This window comes from Dipodomys ordii, unplaced genomic scaffold (genome assembly GCF_000151885.1).
Source record: "Dipodomys ordii isolate 6190 unplaced genomic scaffold, Dord_2.0 Scaffold2, whole genome shotgun sequence".
NCBI lineage: Eukaryota > Metazoa > Chordata > Mammalia > Rodentia > Heteromyidae > Dipodomys > Dipodomys ordii.
In genome coordinates, this window is record NW_012267218.1 from 5,728,115 (window position 1) to 5,741,597 (window position 13,483).

Consider the following 13,483-nt stretch of genomic DNA (forward strand, 5'->3'; position numbering starts at 1 on the left):
GAAATAGCACAGACCTGGGCGAGAGCAAGACCATGCAAAATTCAAACCACTAAAAACACCAGAGATGTAGAGGCAGACAGGAACTACCTCCGAGAGGCCTCTCATGAACCATGTCTAGGGTTGGGCCTTAATCCTAAAGGAGCTGCCCACAGAACCCCTACAGAAACATGGAACACTCAGCTTCACACCGCACATAGATCACTCTGATAACCCCAGAGAGAGAAAGGTTGTTCTATGTATCACCCACAGACTGCCTCTAAGAGTCAAACCTGCTTGTCTTAGAAGACACACCCACCAGACGTGGACAACACTGTCTGCCTCCCCGCCATCTTGGTGGGGCCCTCCAGGGGGTCTGTGTGTGTGCCACTTTCCCACAGTCTCAGCAGGCCTAAAGGATTATGTCTATGTCTCCTCTCACTGACGGGGAGGGCAAAGGTGCTGGGTCTCAGAGGCGCCTTAGGGAACCAGAGCAGACCTGCGGATCTGTCCTTCCTGTCCCCAAGAGAGACCGGCGTGGCTCAGGACCTCCCCCGGGGCACTGCCTGAAAAGTGGCTTTTCTCATTTCTCTTTGATCAGGCAGTTCATGGTGTATTTGGAAGGACAAGGAGTTATTTGTCTTCCACATGTGTTTCCATTTATTCCTTCGAGGCAGGGCTAAAGCATTAAGCAAAAAATACAGCAAGGGCCATTGGGCAGACAAGCTTGAAACAGTCTCAAATGGTATGTCCGAGATAAGCTCATTGTTTATAACCCACTTTTTTAAAGTCGTTTATGAGCATTACAACATGATAAAGTTATATCTGAGCAAATAAAGGTAGAGACAAAGTGAGAGGATGGTGGGCAGGAGGTCGATTCTGGAAAAGGTGGCCCTGAATTTCTGTGTAATTCACCCAGGGTTTGAGCAACCTGGTAATCAATGAAATAAGGGATAGTATTTCATAGGAAGAGGATGGAGTAGCAGAGCGCTTAAATTTGGTATGTAGAATGAAGAGCAACCATACTGGTGGCTAAGGTTTGAATTTACTACATTTCAATAACATCCCATGAGTGTTTTTGAAGTCCATGTGTAAGATAACATACAATTGGATCAACTATAAAAAAAAACATGCTCAAATATACGCTGCCTTTCTTTTTTTTAATTTTATTTTATTTTATTTGTGAACATACTGTACAGAGGGGTTATAATTGCATGGGCAGGATAATGCATACATTTCTTACCAAGCATTGCAGCCTCCTCCTTTGTTTACCCTTCCCATCCCTTCCCAGCCTCCCCCCTCCCCCCATCCCAATAAAAGCTATTTCTTATCAAATATGTGTCCTACTGCACTTGGAGAAAGTAATTCCTGACAACTACAACTTGTACTTCTCATTGTTGCATCAGATCCACCTGTATCCTTAAACAACTGGTTTTTCCCCATCTCCTCCACAAGTTATACTGACATCAAATATAGTGAAAGCGGGGGTTATACTGTGGGGGAGGGACATACAAAGCAACAAAGAGATAATCTTATAAATGCGTTAGAAACACATGTATGAAAGAAAAAACATTAAAATACATATCTAAGGGTTCATTTTCCTGACATCACATTATCTGACCTTTTCCGCTTGACTCGTACATATACTAGATATTGCAAATAAGGGAAACCATGGGACCTATGTTTCTTTGGGCCTGGCTTACTTCACTTAATATAATTTTTTCCAAGTTTTTCCATTTCCTAACAAATGGGGCAATGTCATTCTTTCTGATGGAGGCATAGAATTCCATTGTGTATATATACCACATTACGCTGCCTTTCTTGCAGGTAACCGTATCTGTCTACCAGTTGCCTGTGCACACACAGCACTCCATCCCAAACACTTGCCCTACATAGTCAAGGTCGACCTTGTGGCTAGCTTTGTCTATACTAGGATCAGGAGTGACATCTCAGCAGCTCCGAGTGCCATGATGTGGTCCTTATTATTTTTCCTGCTGCCTGGAAAGGATCACACAGCCGGCCTACACATCTTTACAGAGCAGGCTCAGGAAGGAGAGCTGCTGCTGACCTGTGGCTGACACGTATGTAAGCATAAGAGAGGCCTTTGATTCACTAAGCCCCTGAGCATCAGGTGGCACTCTATCCAGCATGAGTGTGTTGAATATGTGAGGATAAAATCTTAGGGTGACTGACAAGCTTTATCAGAGCCCGGGGGCAGGGGAGGTGGAAGCCCTGCCCTCTGAGAACCTGTAGTTTAGTGGGGTGATAAGATAGGATTAAAAGTAGGCTGGAGGCCATATAACAACATTTTAAGCACTCAAAAATAATACTATGGGACTGGAATCCAGATTCAAGCAAGAAACCACACTGAAGTGGGAAGTGAGTTCCTCAAGGGGCAGGTTGGGCTGGGTGGAAGGAGATGTGGTCCTGGGCCTAGCAGCATGCTGTGGAGATGGCAGTATTATGGACATACAGGCAGCATGGTCCTGCACAAGCACATCTTCCCGAGGGAACACTAGTGGAGGGAATTATGGGAGAACAGAACTGTGTTTATTATACTTTAGACTTGAGGTAACAATGATGGTTGAGTATCTGCTATGCTGGGCACAGTCCTCAGGATCTTATATCTCATCTCCTTGGACTTTCTGGACCACACGGGGAGACAGGAATTCCAATGGCAATTTCTAATGGAAGTGAGGAGGAACCGTAGTCTCTGTCCCAAAGTTGAAGTCAGTCATTGGAAGGACCCAGATAGAAACTCTAGTCTGTGGTTTCCAAAGCCTGCGGCTCTTGGCCTATTCTCTCTCCAGCCACCCCTATAGATGGTAGAGTCCTTAGCACCTTGCTAATTCTTATGTTCATCTTCACTTGGTATAAAATGGTTTCTGGAGGTTTCTGAGGCTGGTGTTGGGAGACGCATTAGCACCTGTGGTTCGGGAAGAGAATTTGGTCAACCACATAGGACAACTAGCCAGCCATGAGACCTAGCAGATAAGAACAGGTAGAGCCAGATGGAGGTCCACATGCTGGGAGACAGGGGGCTCATCCAGCTGCCCTGTGGGGAACATGAACTAAACATGCCCTGTGGATGAATGGGCACCTCTACAGGGGACCCAGAGTCTCCATGTCCCTAAGAGACTTATGTTTTGGAGGAACTGGCTTTTGAACTCAGAGCCTTGTGCTTGCTAGGTGGGAGCTGTATTACTGGTACCATGCTTCCAATCCTCCAAGAGCTTATTTCATCTCTTGGAGTTGTTTCTGTAAACGAAAAGAATAATGGTAATAGCCAGCGTTCCCCGCCCTCCATCTTTCCTGTTCAAAAGAGAGATGTTGTGGATCTGCCGCAGGTGAGGGCTAGGTTTTGGGGGACTCACAAGATCCTAGCCAGCTCATGGTAGTGATCTCTTCACCTTAAAGGGTCAAGTGGACAGAGCCTAATCAAATGTGTCCTGTCTAGAATACTGGTTATTTAGGTGGTAAGAGGAATATTGGATTTGCAAGGATATAGATTAGTCTCAGTTGCTTTCTTTAATCTGCTTTTCGGGCTTTCCAAAAGGAAGAAGAAATGGACATTATGTGCCCCGCTCCTCGCCAGCTCCTCCCCCCCCCCCCGCAACATCTGCCGTGTAAAGCTCAAGGCCGAGGCCAGGCCTTACCAGGAAGCAGGTAGAGCTTTCAGTTCCGCCAAAGAAACTTAAAGATGGGAAATGAGAGAGGAAGAAATGGGGTGCTTAGCATGGTGGGAGTGTCATTAACTCATCACGATAAGGATAGAAAAAGAATAAAACGATGACTGCTGCTGTGGCTGCTGAGACACACCTTCTCTAACATCAGGCAGCATTGGACTGAGGAAAAAGAGACCAAACCAAAGCCAAACAAAACACCTATCAAAACATGGGTACTTGCAAGAGGGAGAGTAAGAAGGACCGGAGGGAGAGGGGTAGGTGTGGGAAGGGGGGAAGTGGAGAGAACATAGCCAAGAATTCATTGCAAATACCACAAAATTAAGAAAAATAAGGGAAGGGTGGGTGAATGGGGGAGGGGTGTGAAAGTGTTTCAGGGCGCGCCCCAGATCAAGATGCACTACTGGATACCTAAACTGCCTTGCTAAGTGGCCAAGAAACAAAATATGAAGAGTCAATGCCGACCCTACAAAATGCGCGCCATTCATAAACTGCTTTGTCGGATGGCAAAGCCTTTGCATAACTACTTAAAGATACTGGTTTTTTTTCTTTTGCAAAGAACTTTGGATGTGACACTTGCAGAAGAAACTCTGCTCAGTACAGAGTAGACAGTCATCAAAACTTGGGCACTGAATGAGCAGATAAGCTGAGGAAGGTCCCCGTGGCTGTCGGGCTTCAGAGCCGCACTGTCGAGGGGTTCCAGGGACCGTCTCCATTTCTGGTATCAGAAGGAAGGCCCGGATTCCTGCAACACTGATTCTCAAGGAAGTTCGACTCTCAAAGAAGTTTGACTCAGATTTCTCTTTCACTTGGCTTGATTTCACCATCAGGGACTTTTCCAGGGAAAAGGCCAGCCTTCTGATTTCTGAGACCTCAAGTTACTCTTCTTGTCAAAGGCATCATTGAACCATCCAAACTGACACTCAGAAAAGAATGAGATAAAAAGTGGTAAATACCTCACACATTAGAATACCAACCAGTTCCATATTCTTCACAGTACAGATATCAAAGAGACATCAATGGCTACCAGTGAATGACCCAGGGAGAAGATTGGCTGACTGCATGTGGTTCTTCTATCTGGGCTAAGTGATCTCTCATGATGGATATTTGACCAAGAAGACATTAAAGAGGCAACCCACAGAGAAAAGGGACACACAAGTAAGCTCAAAAGCTCCATGCTTAATTACTCTAGATCAGAATGAAGATCAGTTCTTTCCTGTTTTAAAGAAAAATTCTCATTTTTATCAACACCTAGTACATAAGTAATTGTAAATATTTTAAGGGTGTAGCGTGCTAATGCGGTATGTGTATACACAATGTGGAATGATCAGACCAAGGTAACGAGTTTATCCATCACTTCAGCCATTTATCAGTTCTCTCTGGGAGAGTATTCAAAGCCCTCTCCATTTGCGATATTAAAATACACAATTAAATTTAGAATGAAGGTTCTTTAGGAGTTTCTCTAATTACTTCCAGCCTCTTGGGTGAGGCACTTTGAGAAGTAAATGAGTTTCTATTGACAGAGAGGGAAAATGTATCAGTGTCATTTTTGCCTGTGCTTTTTGGAGATTTTAAGAAAAATTGGTTCTGTAATACTTTTAAAGCTGTCATATTTTTTTGTAAATGTAAAATAACTGTTGCAGTTGGGAAAATACATCATCAACCCCTGCATTCTAGCCTGAAAACAAAGTGTGCTAAGAAGGATGTTACCATTGTAACAGTCAAAAGTACTAGAGGTTACATCAGCCCTGTATTCTTCACACATAGGGTGATATTGTCTCCTCATCAGCCTGAGTTATCTCAAAATACTGGACACACTTCAGTGCTATGTCTTCATGAGAGAGATTCATAATCAAGCATTTTATAATGTAGAGAAACACGAGGTCTGGTGACTGATTTTAGCAAACTACATAGTGTATTTTCTATACCAAATGCTGAATGGTTGTGGCACATAGTCACAAGTGTATTCTGAGGTGCTGTGACAAGCAGATGTACTTTTTGAGTCTTAAAAGATGAAACAGAGCTGGGCACTGGTGGCTCAGGCCTGTAATCCTAGCTATGTAAGAGGCTGAGATCTGAGGATCACAGTTCAACGCCAACTCCAGGTGGGAAAATCCATGACATTCTTATCTCCAATGAACCACCAGAAAACCAGAAGTAGTGCTGTGGCTCAAGGTGGTAGAGCACTAACCTTGAGCACAAAAAGCTTAGGGACAGTACCCAGGCCCTGAGTTCAAGCCCCATGACTGAAGGGGAAAACAACATATAGCAAGGGCTAGGAGTGGTGATCCACACCTATAATACGTGCTGCTACTCAGGAGGTAGAGACAGGAAGGTCTCAGTACAAGGCCAGCCAGGCCAAACTGCAGCATGAAATTATAGGTAGGTCCCACATTCAATTTCTAGTGCTAGGGAAGGGAGAACATAAAAACTTTCCCCCATTTTTTAGCTTCAAACTTTTTGTGTTTCCCAAATACTCCAAGATAAACTATTTTCAATACAGGCAGGACCTAGGGAGCCCTTTAGGGTGACCTGAGGGAGTGAATCAGGCAGGTACAGGAGACCACATCTCGACTTTAACGAAAGTGTTACTATTTTGTTTATGGTGGATTCTCGGCATTCGTGTTTATTTGTGAAATAGTGCACCCAGACAGTGACTACATAGGTTTCTGAGATTCTGTCACCTGTATAGTTTTCTCCTCTTTGGAAGTGAGCACCCTTTATAGGCTCCTGCTGGAATCTACACCCAGCTCCTGGACATACCAATTCAGGTCACTCAGAAAGCCAGCTGTGGTGTCGTTGAAGCCTGCCCGCTGATTCCTTGAGGCTCAGACTTTAGTTGCAATAAAAGAACAGAAGAGAGGGGTGTGGATTTGAGATTTCTGCCCATGAGATCCCCTGTCTAACCTGAATCCCACCCGCCTCCCTGGTACAAGGTCTCGCCTCTGAGGAAGATACAAGAATTTCCATCTTCTTCCTTTTTAAAATTTTTGGTCTGTGTGATTTTGTTGTTGTTTTATTCTGATTATTATTGTATTAAGTGCTATATATCAGGAAACCATTTAATTCTTTCATGCACATTAGAGATAATGGTGCCTTGGGCACCTGTGATTATTACATCAGTTAAGAAAAACCAATATATTGTTCTCTTACATTGCAATAAAATGATACAGATTTATATTAAAACAAAGTCACACTATAAAAACATTCAAAAATGAAATTACCAAAATCCATTTTGTTTCTTGACCAGATATGGTAGTGGATATAGCAAGAATCCTCTTGAAAGTATTTACTAAGGTTAAAGAACAATCTAGAGATTGCTTACCCTTCTTTGCCAAAGTACTTTTTACCATCAGTAAATCACTGAACCCAGAAAATTGCTATGCATGGGCCAGAAACTAGAGATGAGGTAGAGCACCTAGTGTTGGAGTAGGGGAGGTGGGCTTGGGGTACGGGATGTTGACTTAGGTGCAGGACCTGGGCTTGAGGTGGACCCCCACTGGGCTCTATCTGCACCACCTTCTTCATTCTCCTCCCCACGGCCCAAAGGTGGGTGTGTGACAGAGCGGGGAGGTGTTCTTAAGACTGAAAACTATGCAGTGCATCTCCTGTTCATTCTTGCCTGTGAATTACCTTCTCACATTCTTAAATACTCTTTAAAAAGTCAAAAGAAGAAGAATAGTTTATGACCTGTGTAAAACATTAGATGAGATTCGATTTCAGTGTCTACGAAGGAAGTTCATAGTCATTTATTGATGTACTCCTTAGGAGGTTTGTATTTCCTACTGCTGGAATTTCCCAAAGCCATTCCCGAGGCTTTGGGAAACAGTCTCATAATTTTTGTAAGACAGAATCAGGAAATAATTTTGCTGCATTGCAAATATGTGCGTGTCTATGTCTGTCTATCTATCTATCTATCCATCCCTCCATACATACATACATATGTGCCAGGTGGTATTGGCTCTTGACTATAATCTTAGCTACTTAGGGGGCTGGGATCTGAGGATCATGGTTGGAAGCCATCTTAGGCAGGAAAGTCCCAGAGACTCTTATCTACAATTAACCATTAAAAAGCTAGAAGTGGAGCTATGGCTTAAAAGATAGAGTACCAGACTTGAGCAAAAAAGAAAAAAGAAAGAATGAAAAAGTTCAGGGACAGCATTCAAGCCCTAGGACTGGCACAAAAAAGACAGAACCCAAATAAGCATGTTTGGATGGATAAAGGCTAGTAATTGATACAGCATGATTGATTAATGGAGAGATTAATGGATTCTAACCCTGTCTTCTTCTAAGAAGATGCCAATATAGACATACCATGCACGTAAGAAAATAGCTAAATATATTCCCATGTGTATGTTTATGTTCAAGCATTCAAGTGGAAAACTCTCCGGCAGTTTGTTATTGAATTAATAATTCAGCCAACACACATTTATTAGTGACTTAATATGCATGAAGTGGGGCTCTGTTCCTGTACACACTCAGGTTAGGTATACATTCTGTCTTCAAGAGGCTTGTGGCCACAGAGGATGTGCAGATTTTAATGGCAGACAATTAGGAAAGGCAAAAAGAAATCACGGGGCCACACAGCAGCTATTTAACTGGGTTTCAGTGGGAGAGCCACCTGTACTCAGTTCCTCCTTGTCAGTTTTCGGCACACATGAAACATTGATGTGATGGTGGTTTGAATGGATGGTGTGTAAGACATTGCCATGAGCCCAAACAATCCAAGGGGAGTGGCGTGAACCCGTGACTCACCAGCACTGGAGGTGCTGTGCCTTGCATGGAAGGCACAGAGATGAACCAGCCATGGAAGAGAGCCTCATGAGGTCGACATCTTCTAAGGCAAAGAACAACTGCACTTCCCTGGAGCCAGTGTCCTGGGAGAGATGGAGATAGGGCATGGTGGGTTCCCAGGAGGACACACCTGCACTGGTAGCCAGGAAGGATGTCTGCTGGAGATCCAACTAGACTTGGCCAGTCAGAGTGACAGAGGGGAGGAGCTTTTCATCACCGAGAGTAATGACTTGAATGAAAGAAAGGGGTCAATTTGAGCCACTAAAAACAAGATCACAGTTGGTGTGAACAAGTGTTCTTCATTCCTTCACGCTTTCACCCATTGAACACATGCCATTGGATGGTCATGCTATTTAGGATCAAGTCCTAGGCTCTCAGGGCACTTGGTAGTCCTTGATCTCTTAAAGTGTACTTTTAGTATGGAAAATAAGCCATAAACCAGAAAAACATTTATTGAGCATCTACTAAATACCACGGACCATTCCAGCATCCACAGAGAGCTTTTAAATTCATGATTGGACTAGTTGTCTAATTGAGTCACTTAAAATTGATTGTCACACATACTAACCACTTGTCTGTCTTCAAAACTGTGAGGCGTTTTTTAATCAATTCACTAAACCGACATGCCATTTCTCTAGGCCCTTCTCTGATAACCTGGCCCCCAGTATGTTCTGTTACACCTTTGAATCTTATCCAGAATCATTATGGAGAACATTCCTGGAAACTAGATATGCAATTATTCTAAAAACAAATACTTTGACCTTGGTAATGACATTGGTAAGATCTCCCCAAGAGGATTCAGGTTGTGCCTCCTTTGCTGAAAAACCAAACAAAAAGCACAAGCAAAAGTTTCCAGGCCATCACGTCTTTGCCTTGGCTACCTGGAAACTCAGGAGCAAGGTTTTCCACAGGAGGTGTAGCTCTAATCCCTGTTGCCTGGTGACAGGATTCCTCTTCCATTTTATGCTACGGACTCTCTGAACCTTGCCATTCTTTGTTTTCAGGCATTGAGCATGAGTCCAGCAAGCCCCTTCCCCTGAAGGAAACCAGAAGCAAGTTATGTTTAAAATGTAAACAAAAAGACAAAGTTTTCTTTGCAGCTTCTACATTTGTTTCTGTCCAATCTTTTCAGCTCACTCAGAAGGGAGGGAAAGAATGCATGGTTGTTTTCTATTCCTGCCAATTGCAGAATAACGTTGAGCCTGTGGAAATTTAACAAATGTAGTTAATAATTGCTGAATATTAAACACATGTCCCGTGACTGCCATGCTTTGGAGACGTTCTCACTGGTCACTAGCATTTCCAGTCTGCATACTGCACCTCCTTTGTCCTCCATCCTCAGGCAGAAAAGATGCTCAGCAGCACCAGTCCCCTTTCCCCTGGCCTTGGTTTCACATTTGGCACATAGTAGGTGTTCCATAAATGCTTGCTGAGGATTTTGTGCTGTGAAGACAGACAAAGACAATGATGAGCGTAGCACCCTTCTTCTTGTGTTAGAAAACAAGCCTGTGCTAACTTCACTTTCAATTTGATTTCTTAACTCCATGGTTTCCCAGGTCCATAAGACCATTCTGGTTTAGCTGTCCACACATGTTCAAATAAATTCCATCAAGTATTCGTCATGGCTATAAAATGATCTTTGATCTGCCTGGGTTTGCTCAGTTATAGGCAGGGCATTTAAATTACTTGTTGCCCTTAAAGCAGTCTATGCTAAGTGACAGTGTTTCACAGATCAGGTGTGTTTACGTGTATTTTTGACTCAAGGAATTTTCAACCACAATGGGTTTGCCAGTGTCTAACCCCAGACAACACCAAAGAGCACCTGTCTTATTTATTGGGGGGTATTTTCATTCTTTGATTAGAAGGGATGAGACAAATTAATTTCCAGGCATGATAATGGTCTTCGTTGTCTGTGTGTCTGTGTGTCTGTCTGGAAAGCTTCCCAGATACAGTATGGCTGGTCTTGTGCTGTTGATGTGGGGCCTAGAGCAGGTGGGGGCAGGACCACAGTGAACTTGCTGTCTGCTGAAGCACCGCTGGAGAGAATGGGAAGGGTTTGATCTGGGAGAGGTTAAGCAAGCATTTTGGTGAGTCCCTCTGTGTGGCCTGGGATGGCATTTGCATGCTAGAATGTCAATATTCTGTTCCCCTGTACCACTGGCTTCCTCAATCGCCATGTGAGTGATGGGCCACTGAGTGTCCCTTCCAACTCCCAAGGTACCAGTGGGATACGGTGCTCCTGGGAGGATGGAAGGACTGGGGTTTGAACTCAGGGCCTCATATTTGCTAGTCAGGTACTGTACCATTGGAGGCAAGTCCTGGTCCTTTTATTTTCTTTTTTTTTGGCTATAGCTATTTTTTGAGGATAAGATTTCACATCATTGTCTGGGGATGGTTTATGATCAATGATCCAACTACCAAGACCTCCTTCATGGCTGGCATCACAGACAAACACCAGTATGACTGATTTGTGTGTTCAGCTTGGGGTCTCATGAACATTTTTACCCAGGCTAGGCTCAAACCATCATCTTCCTAATGTCTGCCTCTGGAGCAGCTGAGATTACAGGCATGAGCAACCACACTCGCCATATCTTGGCCATTTTTGCAGACAAGAAACACACAGAAACGAGTGATTTGCTAAAGATTTCACACTTGTGTTTGGAAGAGCTGGAATTGAAGCCGGGGTCTGCTTGATCCTATATCACATGAGTTAACCGCGTCCCCCTCCCCCCACCCCGCAGCAACCTTACCACTCTCTCCATCCCCACTGGTCTCACTCCTGCATCTGTCCCCCCTGTGGTGGGACTCCCCAGGTGACCTGCTGGGTCTGCGCTCCCTCCACGCGCACCTCCTTAGAGACTAGCTGTGCCCCAGAATTCCATGGTTCCCATGCCAGGACCACCAGGCAACGACTTAAACAAGACAGCATGTATTTTCCATGGGGCTTTATGATCTCTTAGCCTGAACTGTGTGGAGCTTCTGATGTTTGATTATCTGTTAAGTAACGATTACGTATCATATCGCCTCCTCCACTCCCATACTCAGCTCCACGGCCCAGGCAGCTCAGGGCCCCTCTGTGCTCAGTAGGATATTTGGAGCAGAAAGTATGCATTGCTGGAAATGATGCAGTCAGGAGATCTGCCCTTTTGTTTCTTCATCATTTGGATACTGATAACCAACCAACCTACCACCCAGGGTAATGATTATCTATCTATCTATCTATCTACCTACAAATCTATGTATCTATGTATCTATCTATCCATCCATCTATCTATCTATCTATCTATCTATCTATCTATCTATCTATCTATCTATCTATCTATCTATCTATCTATCTATCTACGAATCTATGTATCTATGTATCTATCTATCCATGTATCTATCTATCTATCTACCTACCTACCTACCTACCTATCTACCTACCTACCTATAAGGCAGTAAGACTTTGGCACAGAGCTGATACTCGACTAACCAGTCAGAATGGATCCTGGCTGCTAGTTTAGGAAGGCCATGGAGTTAAGAGGTAACAGAAAGTTCAGTTCCTCTCAAATTCCAATGTTGAAGCCTTAAAACCTCCCCCCCCCACCAATGTGGGTAATATAAAATGGAATCTCTGAAGAAATCATTAAGTTAGATGTGCTCATCACAGTAGGTTCCTGGTTCATGTGGATTGGTGTCATTATAAGAAGTACTGGAAAGTTCCCTCTCTTCCCCAAGGATGTTCTCAGGGAAAGGCTAAGCTAGGAGGAGAGCCCTCCCCACCAATCAAACCAGCCCATCTTAGCCTTGGACACACCAGCTGCCACAACTAACAGAAAACTAATTTCTATGGTTCCAGCCACTCTGTCTATTTGTATTTTGTTACAGCAGCCAAAGCAGACTGATACAGCCTTAGATACACAGTGTATATGCATTACTTCCCCTGCTTCCTCCCCAAACTTGTGTAAGACAACACCCATTTTCTCATAATGAATCCCGGACAAGGGGGAACTAGACAGATGCCCAAGGAGTGGATCCAGTGACCGTCTGGGGCCTTCTGCTCCAGAACATGGTCCAGGTCATACACAGTGTTACATGGAAGGTAGTCGCTGCCTCTTGAAGAATGCTGTGCAGGGAGCAGAAGATGGTCCCCATTGGAACCTGAGTAGGAGCATGAAGGTGTCTGAGATTCAGCCTGGTTCTCATATTGCTGTCTCCAGTGGCTGCTTCAGGAATTGTCATTTTCATTGACAAGTGTTTCTCTGTGTGTGTGTGTGTGCGCGCGCGCACGTGCATGTATGCATACGCATATGTGCTGTACACATAGGAGCCGTGTGTATCTCTCTCTTCTACCAATGAGAAAAAAATCTTTCATAGCTGTTGGGATGGTGCAGAAATAAGGTGGTGTGCACTGGGGGAGGGAAAAGGAGAGGACTAGCCACCATGATCTGTTTGCAGCCATGGCATCTGCTGAGAGGCACAGTTGGGCCTGGAATTATCTGCAGCCATTTAGTTGGACTGGCTCATCCCAGGTCACCTGGCTGCCCTATTTGCAGGAAAAGTACAAAGAAAATATCCTCCACCCCCGCACCTCAGTAAAAGCGGTCTGTTTTCAGTTGACACAGGGAAAATAAATACCTGAAAGAAGGCAGACACTAAAGACTACAGAATGCCCACAGCGGGCTGGAACTTTCTCTAGGAGGAAGTCAGTGGTGTGAGAAGAGGTTTCCTTGAAGGGACAATGCAAACTGGCGTGCGCGCTTGCTGCTTTGCTGAAGCCCCTGCATCATCGCTCTGACATTTCTGTGGACAGTTTTGTTGCTCTCGAGTGAGACTCTTCCCATAGCTTTCTTCCTGACTAGTCCTTAAAATGGAGACTGTGCGTAGACATGGGCAGCCTAGGATCAGACTCTGCTCACCCGAAGCTTGTTGTAGGTTAGCCAGGCCAGAGTCAGCCAACTGAGAATGGTGTGTGGTCTTGACCACATGAAGGAAGATACAGGGGAGGGAAGACAAGCTCAAGGAAGAGCCCACAGTGTTTTAGTTGGTGG